The sequence below is a fragment of the Jaculus jaculus genome, chromosome 7 (assembly GCF_020740685.1).
Source record: "Jaculus jaculus isolate mJacJac1 chromosome 7, mJacJac1.mat.Y.cur, whole genome shotgun sequence".
Lineage (NCBI taxonomy): Eukaryota > Metazoa > Chordata > Mammalia > Rodentia > Dipodidae > Jaculus > Jaculus jaculus.
In genome coordinates, this window is record NC_059108.1 from 89,081,428 (window position 1) to 89,096,174 (window position 14,747).

The window sequence follows — 14,747 nt, forward strand, 5'->3', positions numbered from 1 at the left end:
TTGAAGCTTACTAATTTAGATATTGTAGTTGCTTTGGGACTCATACAAACTAATATAGCATCATCACTTTCCTTTTTCCTTTGCCACATATGAGTGTCCTGAAAGCATGTATATGAATGTGCTATTTCTCTTTATGTTACCACCTGTCCTATAATAAGCAGTATGTATGAATAGTTGTCAGAATAACAAATAGCATTAAATACTTTGAATCATCTTTAAACTACTGTGCCTTCTAAGCTGTGTGTTTCACACCAGTCTTCCAAGTTCTCCTCTAGGCTCTCAGAGGATCTAATCTTTCTCAGAATGATGAGAGAGGCACAGTTCAAGAACAAGAATGAATCTCTGTCTAATCACACCACAATGTGAGGTGACCCTAAGACAGAGAACTGACCAGATACACATATGGGTTTTAGGAAGACTTTCTGATGCTCTTTTTTAACACAGCTGTGAGAAGAATGTGGCTAAGACCCATAGTCATTCTTGAGTAGAACTGGCAAAGGAAACCATGAGGAGAAGAGAATTTAACACATGGGTGTAAGAGAGTACAGCTTCATTGATGGGATCTGAGGAGAATACCTAATGACTGAAAGAATCAAACTTGGCAATGAAAACACAAAGCTCTTTTCATCAATTCAAATGCAGACTCTAAAGCTGCAGATGGTCACCTCCAGCCTTGCCTATTCATTGTGGGGTCTTATAAAATGGTACTTTGGTGAATACTAATAGATCAAAACAATGATTTAATAAGGTAAGGATGTGGTGTTAATTTTTAAATGCTTATACAGGTCAGTGTCTCAGAAAAGGATTAAAAGAGCACCTCATATATGTAGGTCTGAACTCTTTTTGATATTTTTTAACTTCAAAAACAGAAGACATTGTTAACCTACAGATTGAACTTTATAACAAACAATTTATGTTATGAAAATGAGACCAAAATTGGTTTTGTATTTATGCTCATTGGTTATATCTGTTTAAAGACTTCCAATTCATCCTTCTAGTTCATGTCATCCTTTAATCTGTTCTTGAAGCTCACTTTATAGTATAAATGTATCTTGCTATTTGAATGAGACATACTAAAAAGATAGAACAGACATTTTATACATTGAATAAAACTCTTTTTTTAACCTTGTCAGGAAATGTAACAAAGATGTTTACAACAAAAGAAGCCTTTGAACATTAGTCCAGTCTTAAAGTTATGAATTTTTCCTAGTTTTCATTTGACACTCTAAGATTTTAGACATTCACAACACTTATTTATATAGTAAAGGGTAATTCACTATGTCTAACTTGTTGCTTACATTTATATAACAGTTTCACTTTAAATTAAAATATGGCATATTTTCTAGAGTAAACTTTTTCATTAGACTTGATTAGACTGTAAAATTCTTAATTTAAACTTGAAACTTTATCCCAGATAAACTTCAAATATAAACTTAATTCAATAATACTTTTTATTTCTGCTATTTATGAAATAAATGTGATTATCTGTATTCCTAGTGCTTTTATCTGGCAAATTACACTAATGCATAGTAAATTCATTTACAAGAATTACATATTAAGAGGAAAGAAGTTTAGTATCTAGTAAAAATATCAGTGATGTTACAGAACCCTTGGTTGTTGTCATTTATGTGAAAATCATTGTTGCATTTGTTCTCAATGTTTTCGTCTGGAAGATGGAGCTAATATATGGCTTCTTCTACTTTGGGGCATGGCTATATGGATTAAGTAATAGGTTTGTACATAAAAGTTGAAAGATATAATGTGCTCTATAAATAAGAGCCATTGAATGTTTTCTACTTAGGATACAGGCATAAAATTTCAAAATTATAATTATGTCTTTGGATCCAGTAATAATAAGGGAAAATAAAATTTTGTCCTCTTGAGAAAGAGACTTTGTTTTTTTACCATAGATCTTATCAAATTATCTTAAGATCATCATAAAGAGAAAATAATTAGTTGATGTATTTTTTTTTATTTTTATTTGAGAAACTTGCATGCCACAGCACACCTGTGAAGAACAAAGGACAGCTTCATAGTGTCTATGTTTTACTTGCTTTGAGATAGGATCTCTTGCTGCAAATGAACTATCAGACTAGCTGGCCCTTGAGCTCTGATTTTCTTGGCTCTGCTTACCATTGTAGCAAGTGCATTGGGATCACAGATGTATGGGGGCACTTTATATCTGGCTTAACATGGGTGCTGAGGAATTGAACCCAGGCTAACAGGCTTTGGGAATACACACCTTTTACCACTGAGCCATTTTCTCAGCACCTGGAATATTTTTTTTTATTATCATAGTCTATATATCCTCACTGCATATATTTTATGGGCAAATAGAAAAGCAAAGGAACATTAAATTTTGAACATATTATTTGAAACATTATTGTTTGAAATAATTTTATTTGTATTTGTGGATTGAGCAATAAACAATAAATATAAGAAGGCAAAATTTTCACTGTAAAATAGATGACATTGGGGAAAAGAAACCAATATCAAATTTGAGGTAGAACTATCAGCCATATTATTAGTTATTATGAAGAAATTATTTTGGAGCCAGGCATAGTGGCACATGTCTATAATCCTAGCACTTGGGAAGCAAAAGCAGGAGGATCAGCAGCACAGGCTACATAGTGAGTCCATGCCTCAAAAAGTAGAGATAGGATGTCAAGTGCTTTTGAAAAATAATTAGGGATTTCTTATTAAAATCTGCTTTGGAAATTTTTCTGACTCAAGTTTCTAAGTGAGTTTTGTCTTATGTTTTATTTTGTGGGGGGGATCTTGTTTGTTGTGGTGCTGGGGAGCAAACCCACATCCTCCTGTGTCCTAAATAAGAGCCTTACTTCCAGCCCACTGTGTATTAAATGATATCAAATAAACCTAAGCTATTCACCCTTTCATCAAGACATCTACTACAATGTAAAAATTTACCTTATAGACTTTATTAATATTAGAGTAAATATGAATCCTTAGTTAAAATTTTATATTAGGATTGTATAGTTTTTAATCAGTTTTGATTTTTAAAAGTATTTTGGTCTGGGGACATGGCTCAGCAGTTGAAGGCATTTGCTTGCAAACCTCCCAACCCAAGTTCAATCCTCTTCAATGCCAATGTAAAGCTAGACACAAAGTAGAGCATGTCATTGTGATCCCAATGTACCTGTATTAATAGGAAAGAGAGCCGTTAGAATCCAGCAGCTCCCAACAGTAATGTAGTAATGACAAAAATAATGAGGAAGCCCTTGTGTCAACAAAGTGTAAGAAGAGGAGAAACACCTTGAGGTTATCCTCTGACCTACACACGCACAGTGTGTGTGCACCTGTACACACATACCATGCACATACATACACACAAGTAACTTTTTAAAACATTTAAAATTTTATTCAACTACTATTTTGTTTAACAGGGTCTGTTTTTGTATCCCTTTATTCTTTTTCTATTCTTATAATCTGTATGGTGTGATGTATGTATATTTGTGTATGTTTGTGTGTATGAATTCAGGCATGCATGTGCCATAATATGTATGTGGAAGTCAGAGGACAACTTCAGATGTTTTTTGAAGCAAGGTCTCTTGTTTACTACTGTGTACACTGGGACAACTGGCCCACTAGCTTCTGGAATTCTCCTTTCTCCTTTCCCATCTTGCAATAGAAGGGCTGAGATTACAGACATTGCTGTATCCAGCTTTGAGGCTCTGAACTCAGGTAATCAGGCTTACCCAACAATTACTATTACCAACTGAACCATGTACCCAGCTCATGGCTTTAAGTTTTAACCTGCGATAATTGACTAAGACACCCCACCATAGTTCTAACTCTAAATATTGTATAAAAGATGAAAAGATACAGCTCTTGGGGGAAAACATATGTCTAGTTTATATTCATACACAAAAATAATAGTAACTGAGCCAGGTGTGGTGGTGCAGCCTTTAATCCTAGCACTCGGGAGGCAGAGGCAGGAGGATTGCCATGAGTTCAAGGCCACCCTGAGACTATGTAATGAATTCCAGGTCAGCCTGAGCTAGAGTGAGACCCTACCTCGAAAAACCAAAAATAATAATAATAATAATAATAATAGTAACTAAGTTATTCTTACTCGTTATGATTTCTATTTCTACATGGAAGCTATCTTATTGCATGCTCAGATATGTAACAGCATGTATCTGAACAATTAATGATTCTTCCCACCCTGTGGAATTTGGCCAGGTTTTTAATCACATGCTATGCAGAAAGATCATCACTTCTTACATTTCTGTTTCTGTATGTTTGTTTCCTGTATGACTTTTGTCAATATTGCTTTATATTTGCTGTACTCATCTTACAGACTCTGTAAAGATCAGATATGGTATATATCAATAAAAGGATTCTACTTAAATTCTAGATTCTAAATGTTCATTTCAATTTGAGACTGTAGTGTTTTTAATGAATCGAAGTTAAATCAGAGAGAGAAGATGTCTGTCACCATGCCAGCTTAATAAGTTGAATATTACTTTTACTTTGTAGGCCCATGGCTTAGTCTGAAATTTGAAGTTGCATTGATATATTATCTCTACTAGTCTCCCAAAGGATTTTTTGCTAGTCTTTTGAATTAAACTTGAATAAGGTTGATTTGTATTCCCTGTTAATCAAAATTTGAAATGTTGACATTAGAAAATTTCATTCAGTGCTAATTATATATGACTTTTATGAAAGTTAGGAAGGAAAGAATCCTACATTTTAAAATTTAGTATCAGGCTAAAGCCCTTTGAAAACAATAGTGAGGCACTTAATAAGCCATCTTAATAAGATACCTTAATAAAACTAACCAGTTATGGCAGCTTGCTGCATTCCACCTGGCAGCATAAAAATCAGTGATTCCCTTTCTCCATCATTAATTGAAACTTTTCTGGGTTTAAAATGATCAAACATCTTATCAGAATTACACCAACACTTCTCAGCCTACCATGATTCCTGAATCTCTTAGTAATATATAATTCTCAAAGTAGAGATTGAAGCATACTTTTTGTATCCATAACAAGAGATTAATCAACACTGATTTCTTTACAAATTTTTATTTAAACACAATGTTTAATATTTGTAACATGTATCACATTGTGTGTTTTAGCTACATAAGAAAAAACATTAAGTTAAATTTTATAAAGACATAGTAAATTTGACTTAGAGAATGAATATGAATAAGAAACTAGATTAAAATTTAGGTGCAGAGCTGGGTGTGGTGGTGCATGCCTTTAATCCCAGCACTTGGGAGGCAGAGGTAGGAGGATCACCATGAATTCGAGGCCACCCTGAGACTCCATAGTGAATTCCAGGTCTGTCTGGACTAGAGTGAAACCATACCTCGAAAAACAAAACAAAACAAAAAAAATTAGGTGCAAATTATGGCATTAAATGGTTGTATCTCAGGTGTTATTTGGAATCCTTGACATTTACTTTGAAATGAACTAATAGCGATTTTTTTAGGCTCTTTTTGCTATAATATTGCATAAAAGTTGTGGTCGTGTTGGTCTTTGCTACAATATGTGAAAAACTAAATTATATGTTGTTATCTAATATTTTCTTTCTTTTTTTCTTTATTTCTTGTTTTTTTTGTTGTTGTTGTTTTGTTTTGTTTTTTTTTTGTTTTGAGGTAGGGTCTCGCTCTGGCCCAGGCTCACCAGAAACTCACTATATAGCCTCAGCCTGGTCTTAACCTCATAGTGATCCTCCTACTCCCTCTGCTTTGCTAGTACTGAGATTAAAGGTATGCACCACCATGCCTGGCTCTTTTCTCACTTTAAGTAGCAGCCGTACAATAGGCAATGTTGATAATTTTATCAAATAATAAAACTTAGAGATTGAGTGAAAAGAGTTGTGGTAAATTTATAGATTTATTTTTGTTTCCCCTCCCTAATTTATTTGCAACATTAGTAAATGTACATTTATTTCCTCTGAGTATTGAGTGGCACATTAAGAATGAAAATTGGGACTGGAGAGATGGCTTAGTGGTTAAGCGCTTGCTGTGAAGCCTAAGGACCCCGGTTTGAGGCTTGATTCCCCAGGACCCTTGTTAGCCAGATGAACAAGGGGGCACACACGTCTGGAGTTCGTTTGCAGTGGCTGGAAGCCCTGGTGCACCCATTCTCTCCCTCCCCCCCACCCCCGTCGCTCTCAAATAAATAAATAAAAATAAACAAAAACAATTTTTTTAAAAAGAATGAAAATTGAACATCCACTATTAAGGTTAAAAAATGCTCAAAAATCACTTTTAAATTAGCTATGTTTCACTGCATGCTCTGACCTTTGCTGGATTCCACTCTACTCATTTGTGCCCACTCAGAAATCCGTATGCTATTCCATTTTAAATGGGAAAATCCTTAATTATAACAATATTTATTTGCCTCAAAAATATAATGAGCCAACATGGTAGCTAATGTCTGTAATCTCAGCACTTAGGAAGCTGAGGCAAGTGGATTGCCTGGTCTCCATATTAAGTGTGGAACAGCCTGAGCTACAAAGTAAGAACCCCATCTCAAAAGACCAAAATACAAAAAGATAATAGTAATAATAATATACCTTAAAATAATCAGCTTCTACTTTGGGTGGGGGTTGTTTTTGTTTTTGTTTGGTTTTTCGAGGTAGGGTTTTACTGTAGTCCAGGCTGACCTGGAATTCACTATGGAGTCTCAGGGTGACCTCCAACTCATTGTGTTCCTCCTACCTTTGCCTCCCAAGTGCTGGGATTAAAGGCATGCCCCGCCATGCCTGTCTTCAGCTTCTCTTTTGATTGCATGGCATTTTGAGGGTTCTTGAGGTATATAATTTTAAAATAAACTTGACAATTTTTAATATGTAGTTGTATATAACTTTCTTATTTTTGTCAATGTTGGCACACTTTAATCACATGTTTGAAAATGCTTATATAAAATATTCAAAAATATGCTTTTAAATATTTTAATTACTGATTAACTAAAGTTTCCCATGAATACATTTGAAAATCAAATGAATTAGATAGGTTCTTGATGAATCATTTGCTAGGACTATGTGTTATATATATAAATGCTGAGGCCTTCATGACCCCACACTGAAAAACCAACGACCTCACTGAGGAGGGACCTCACTGGAAGGCGGGCAGGGGATATAAGAGTATAACTTTTTAGGGCCTGGAGAGATGGCTTAGTGTTAAGGCATTTGCCTGCAAAGCATAAGGACCCAGGCTTGATTCCTCAGTACCTACACAAGCCAGATGCACAAGGTAGCACATGCATCTGGAGTTTGTTTGCAGTGGCTAGAGGCCCTGGCACACTTCTTTCTCTCTGTGTGCTCCCCCTCAAATAAATAATTAAATATTTTTAAAAATAAAATATTTTCAAAGGTAATATATCAATAAATTTGAAAATATAGAAATTTAAAAAATGTATTTAGGAGCTGGGGAGATGGTCAGGTGAGTAAGAGCATTTACTGTGCAAGCATGAGGACCTGAGTTCAACTTCTAGCACCATGTAAAAGCCAGGCATTACCATGCATGCCTTTACCTGAAGCACTGAGGCAAGCAGTGGAAATATTTGGATCATTGGGTTTCCCTAGCCAGCCAGTCTAACTATGAAAACAGTGAACTTGAGGTTCAGTAAGAGGTTCAATCTCAGCAAAATACGGTGAGTTTTTGGAGATGGCCCTGATGTCCTTCTGTGGCCTCCAAACACACACACACACAGAGAAGGGGGGGTTTCTGTACATATTTTCAAAGAAAAATAGAAAGGAAATTTAATGGTTTATTATAGAATAATTGACTGTATACCTTAAAGTATTGAACAAATATTTTCCTCATTACAGGCAAAGTTTACAGTAATAAAACCTAGTAATTTGTATTACTGGCCATATTAGTCCAGCTTACTTTTCTCAAGCCAGTATTCTGATTTTGCTTTAAAAGATTCTGCCATTTGCTGTTATATGACAGCAGCCCCTTAACTAGTGTTTCCTGCTTACTGAGTCTATGCAATATAATTTATAATTGAAATATTAATTAAAAGGTAATGTGAAATACAGATTTCCATCTATGAAATAGTTATAAACAAACTAAGTGAACACATGAGTCAAAAGAGTATGTTATGATTTTTGAGTAATAAAGCCAGTGAATTGAAGCAATACTTATATTTTAGGAATACACTGTAAATTGTTAATCTGGAAAGCTACATGTTAGAGACAAACATAGAACTGCTAATAACTTTTTGTAGTAATTTATTTTTAACTGTCTGATTTTGCTTTGATATATTTTCTATATTATCATGGCAAAAATAATCTTTAAAACCTTTGAATATGATTAAGTGGTATTTCTTTTTTTTTTTCTTTTTTTTTTTTTTTATTTTCGAGGTAGGGTTTCACTCTAGCCCAGGCTGACCTGGAATTCACTATGGAGTCTCATGGTGGCCTCAAACTCACAGAAGTGGTATTTCTAACACAGTAAACTGCACACTGATTGAATAAATGTGTTTAGAATAAGATGAATGCATGAAAGATTTGTTTTGTTATTTTACTTCTGCATGGCTGTGACAAAACACCAAACAGAAACAACCTAAAGAAGGTAAGATTTATTTTGGCTCATAGAATCAGAGGACTCAGTGCATTATAACACAGAATGTGTGGTACAGTTACTTAGTCTACATCCTAGTGAGTCTGCAGCAAAGTAAGGAAAATGCCTGCTCTCCAGATGGCTTTCTCTATCCCCCTGCTTTCTTTTATTTTTGCATTCCATACATGTAAAGTGGGTCTCTCCTCACAGTTAATCCTCCTTGGACCTGCCCTCAAAGACACACTCAGAGGTGTGTGCTCCACTAATCCTCCAGATTTTTCCTCATGCTGACAATTTACAATCAAAACTAACCATCACAGCAGTCATATCATTTGCTCATTTTTTTAAATATTTTATTTTTATTTGTTTATTTGAGAGAGGGAAAGAGGCAGAGCAAGAGAGAGAGAAAATGGGTGCTCTAGGGCCTGTAGCCACTGCAAATGAACTCCAGATACATGTGTCACCATGTGCATCTGCCTTATGTGGGACCTAGAAAATTGAACCTGGGTCTTAAGGCTTTTCAGGCATGTGCCTTAACCAATAAGCCATCCCTCCAGCCCAATTTAAAATAATTTTGTTCTTTAAAACAAGTCTTATGATATATTAGAATGTCTTACATAGATAGCCCATCCAGTTATCTAATTTATTAATGAGACCACCCTGCTTAGCTTTACCATTTTTATGACATATTTTATCATTTTCAAGAAATACCCCCTCTTAGTTCTATAAAGTAGTTTATAATTGGTTGATCTTGGTGTCTATGTCAGTTATGGTAAAATGGAAGCCACTATAGATAGATTAAGGAAGTAAGCAGATGAGTTTTAATAGCCATGCCAAATAGAAATATTAGCATTTTTTCATATCTCAAAAACAATATATTTCATTTTAAGAATAAGGAAGAGTTAGTTCCTGATGGATTAGAGGGAACATTTATGCTCATTTAGCATAGGCCATGACTTAAATGTTTTCATCTACTATGAAACCAGCTCTGTTAGGTGAACAAGTTCAAACTGCATAACATTATAAGGAAGTAATCATTCAGGAAAGCTAAAATGCTGAATATTCATTCAAATAAATAATAAATTATGTTTACTGCAATGAGGGAAGATTCTGGGGTTTATAGAAGACTATAACAGGAGCATCCAATTTATACTTATGGAAGGGGAAGAGATTTCTTTTTTCTAATCTGGACCAGTAATAAAAATTAAAATTAGGAGAGGGCTAAAGAAGATTGCTTTATGGTTAAGGTGCTTGCCTATAAAACCAGAGGAACTAGGTTTGATTCCCCAGTAGCCACATAAAGACAGATGCACAAGGTGGCACAAACATCTGGAGTTCGTTTGCAGTGGCTAGAGGCCCTAGCATTTCCATTCTGTATTTGCATCTCTTTCTCTTTCTCAAATAAATAAAATATTTTTTTAAAAAGAAATTAGTAGAAAAAGCCTATGTAGCATCACAGAACAAGTAAACAAAGAACTTGAAGGAAACTCTTCACAGCAACATGCACCAGCTGAGAGCAGAGAGTAGCTGCTGAATGAGTAGTGCTTGCCCAACTGATGCTGGGGATTAGACTCAGGGCCTCATACATTCTAGGCAAGTGCTCTACTACTGAGGTACTGCACCCAATATTAGTTACTATTCATCAAGTAAATACTAATAACACCAAACACTGACGTGAGCACCAGCAATTACTGGTAAACTAAATTCAAGGCAGCAGCACCTCTTGTCACTGTGCTTAGGGTTCGTGCACATAGTGAGCATGAGGAGGGGACATATGTGGAAGTCACAGGACAACCTCAAAGGATTCATCTTCTCCTTCCACGTTGTAACAAGATTTCTTGTCTTGCCTCTGTGTACACTAGTCTAGTTGGCCTTCAAACTTCTGGGTGCTCCTGGATTTGACTCCAGTTGTGAACTGGGATCATAAATATGTGTGCCATTTTTTCTCTGGCCTTACATGGGTTCTGGGGAGGATCGAACACAGGTTGGAAAGCTTGCAAGCAAGTGCCATTAATTGCTGAGCCATCTCCCCAGCCTCTTTCAGAGTATTTCTAAGAGAGCATGTCATATAAAAAGCTATGTTATATTTTAAGAACTAAAAATTCACAAAATATGTGATGAATATTTTTTTGTTTTTTGTTATTTATTTAATTATTTTTATTAACAACTTCCATGATTATAAACAATATCCCATGCTAATGCCCTCCCTCCCCCGACTTTCCCCTTTGAAACTCCATTCTCCATCACATCCCCTCCTCCTCTCAATCAGTCTTTCTTTTATTGTGATGTCATCATCTTTTCCTCCTGTTATGATGGTCTTATATTGGTAGTGTCAGTAACTGTGAGGTCATGGATATCCAGGCCATTTTGTGTCTGGACAGAGCACGTTGTAAGGAGTCCTACCCTTCCTTTGGCTCTTACATTCTTTCTGCCACCTCTTCCACAATGGACCCTGAGCACTGGAAGGTGTGATAGTGATATTGCAGTGCTAAGCATTGCTGTCACTTCTTCCCAGCACCATGATGCCTTCTGAGTCAACCCAAGGTCACTGCCATCTGAAAAGAGAAGGTTCTCAACCAAAGTGAGAGTAGCATTAATTTATAGGTATGAACAATAAGAGAAGTACTTACTGGGCAGTTTGATAAGCATAGTATATACATTTAGCCAGAGAGCAGCAGACATTACACCCCTAGGGCTCAAGACTACCCCTGCTTCAGGTTTTCAGTATCAGGGCTGTATTCCCTCCCATGGAGTGGTCCTCCAATCCAATTAGAGGGAATTTCGTTTTCACCATGACAGATGTGCCACTATTGGCACATTTGGCCTAGCTGGCCAAATATAAGGCTTGCAGTGTCCAATGTTGAGTATCTTCACTGGTGATTTCTCTATCTCCCATTGAAATACATGTAGAATGACTTCTTCCAGCTTTCTGCCAGCTGGTCTACTTGGAGGACTTATCAGCTCAGTTCCAGCAGGATTTCTCAGTGGCCTTGCAGCCCAAGTATGTGGAGTCTTCAGCAATAGAGTCTTACCATCTATTCCTTGTGGGAAACCAAGGGCCTCAGCAATGGCCTATAATGTTTTGGGGCATTAGGGACCTCCCTGGCCAACAACTCACTGGAAGGTATCCCATCCCTGGAACTGAAAATTTTCTAGTAACAATGTGTGGCTCCTGAGTGTTCCATTGTCCATTGGATTGTTTGATTTCTTATTATTTAATTTTTTGAGTATTTTATATATCCTAGATATTACTCCTCTATCAGATGTATAGCTGGCAAAGATTTTTTCCCATTCTGTAGGTTACATCTTTGCTTTATCCACAGTGTCCTTTGTCATACAAAATCTTTAATTTCATGAGGTCTCAGCAGTTAATATGTGGTTTTATTGCCTGAGCAATTGGAGTTATATTCAGAAAGTCTTTGCCAAGACCAATATGTTGAAGGGTTTACCCCACTGTTTCCTCTAGCAGTTTCAGAGTTTCAGGACTGATGTTAAGATCTTTTACCCATTTGGACTTAATTCTTGTGCATGGAGAGAGAGAAGAATCAATTTTCATCCTTCTGCAGATATATATCTAGTTTTCCCAACACCATTTGCTGAAGAGGCTGTCTTTTCTCCAATGAGAATTTTTGGCTTTTTTTTTTTTTTTGTCAAATATCAGGTGAGTATAACTACCTGGACTTACATCTGGGTCCTCTTGATCTGTCCCATTGATCTACATGTTTCCATTTGTGCCAGTACCATGGTGTTTTGTTACCATAGCTCTGTAGTATAGAATAAAATCAGGTATGGTGATACCACCAGCCTTATTTTGTTGCCCAGTGTTGTTTTAGATAGTTGAGATTTTTTTGTGATTCTAAATGAATTTTTGGATTGTTTTTTCTATTTCTGTGAAGAATCCCACTGGAATTCTGATGGGGATTGCATTAAGTGTGTAGATTGCTTTTGGTAAGATTGCCATTTTCACAATATTAATTCTTCCAATCCAGGAACAAGGGATGATTTTCCATTTCCTAGTGTCTTCTGCAATTTCTTGCTTGAATGTTTTATAGTTTTCATTGTAGAGATCCTTTACTTGGTTAGGTTTGTTCCAATGTACTTTATTTTCTTTGATGCAGTTTTGAATGGAAGTAATACTCTGATTTTATTCATCCTCTGTGTGTTTGTTGTTAGCATATAAGAAGGCTACTGATTTCTGTGTATTTATTTTGTATCCTGCTACATGGCTGTAGGTGTTTATCAGCTCTAACAGTTTACTGGTAGAGTCTTTAGGGTCCTTTATGTATAGATAATGATAACTTGATCTCTTCCTTTCCAATTTTTATCCCTTTTATGTGTGTCTCTTGCCTTATTGCTATGGCTAAGACTTCTAAAACTATATTAAATAAAAGTGGCGACAGTAGACACCCTTGTCTTGTTCCTGATTTTAGTGGAAAAGCTTCCAGTTTTTCCCTGTTTAGTAATATGTTGGCTGTAGGCTTGTCATAAATAGCTTTTATTATATTGAGATATGTTCCTTCTATTCCCAGTTTCTGTAGGACTTTTATCATGAAGGGATGTTGGATTTTGTCAAATGCTTTCTCTGCATCTGATGAGATGATCATGTGATTTTTATCCTTCAGTCCACTTATATAATGTATTACATTTATCGATTTGCATATGTTGAACCATCCCTACATCTTTGGAATAAATCCTACTTGTTCAGGGTAAATGATCTTTTTGATATATTCTTGTATTCTGTTTGCCAAGATTTTGTTGAGAATTTTTGCTTCTATGTTCATGAGGGAGATTGGTCTGTAATTTTCTTTTTTGTTCTATCTTTGCCTGGTTTTGGTATCAGGATGGTGCTGGCTTCGTAGAAGGAGTTTGGTCAGATTCCTTCTTTTTGTATTTTATGGAAAAGCTTAAGAAGCAATGGTGTTAGTTCTTCCCTGAAGGTCTGATAAAATTTACCAGTGAATCCATCTGGGCTTGGAACTTTTTTTAGTTGAGAGACTTTTTATACCTGCTTGGATCTCTGTACTTCTTATAGGTCTATTTAAGTGATTAATCTCATCTTGATTTAATTTAGGTGGGTCAGATAAGTCAAGGAAATTATCTATTCCTTTCTGATTATCAAAGTTAGTGGAGTATGTATTTTTATATTATGTCCCTATGATTTTTTTGAATTTCTTTGGTATCTGTTGTGATGTTATCTTTTTCATCTCTAATTTTATTAGTTTGTGTCTCTTCTCTCTTTCTTTTGGTCAGATTTGCTAAAAGTTTATCAATCCTGTTTATCCTTTCAAAGAACCAACTCTTTGTTTCATTGATTCTTTAGATTTTTGGGGGGGTTTCTATTTCATTAATTTCTGCCCTAATCTTTGTTATTTCTTCCCATCTACTGATTTTCTGTTTCCCATGTTCTTTTTTCCAAGGCTTTAAGGTGAAGCATTAGGTCATTTAATTGAGACCTTTCTAATTTCTTAATATAGGCACTTAAAGCTATAAATTTCCCTCTTAGGATTGCCTTCATTGTGTCCCAAAGGTTTTGGCATATTGTGTTCTCATTATCATTTGACTGTATGAATTTTTTGATTTCTTCATTGACCCATTCATCATTTAGTAGTGTATTGTTTAGTTTCCATGATTTTGTGTATGCTCTAGCTTTTCTTACAATTGATTTGTAGTTTGAGTCCATTGTGATCAGAATGCAAGGAATTATTTCAATTTTCCTGTATTAAGATTTGCTTTGTGTCATAATATATGGTCTATTTTAGAGAATGTTCTATGTGCTGCTAAAAATAATGTGTATTCTGCAGCATTTGGATGAAATGTCATGTATATATCTGTTATGGCCTCATTTAATCCAGATGCATCTCTGTTTATTTTTTGCCAGGATGACCTGTAAATTGATGAGAGTGGGGTGTTGACGTCACCCACTACAACTGAGTTTGGTGTTATCTGTGACCTTAGTTCTAATAGCATTTGTTTGATGAAGTTGGGAGCCTCCATGTTAGGTGCATATATGTGTAGGATTGTACTGTCTTCCTGTTGGAGTTTGCCTTTAATCAATATAAAGTGACCTTTCTTATCTTTTCTAAGTAATGTTGGACTGAAGTCTACCTTGTCAGATATTAGGATAGCAACCCCTTTTTGTTTTTGAGGCCCATTTGCTTGAAACACCGTTTTCCATCCTTTCACCCTAAGATAGTGTCCATCCTTT

General features: G+C 35.6%; 1 protein-coding gene across 9 annotated transcripts in view; it reads left to right on the forward strand.

Moving 5' to 3' along the window:
- The window catches only part of Mipol1 (mirror-image polydactyly 1), a 378,948-nt gene that overhangs the window by 339,506 nt on the left and 24,695 nt on the right, over window positions 1–14,747 (forward strand). The gene's annotated exons all lie outside the window — the stretch shown is intronic.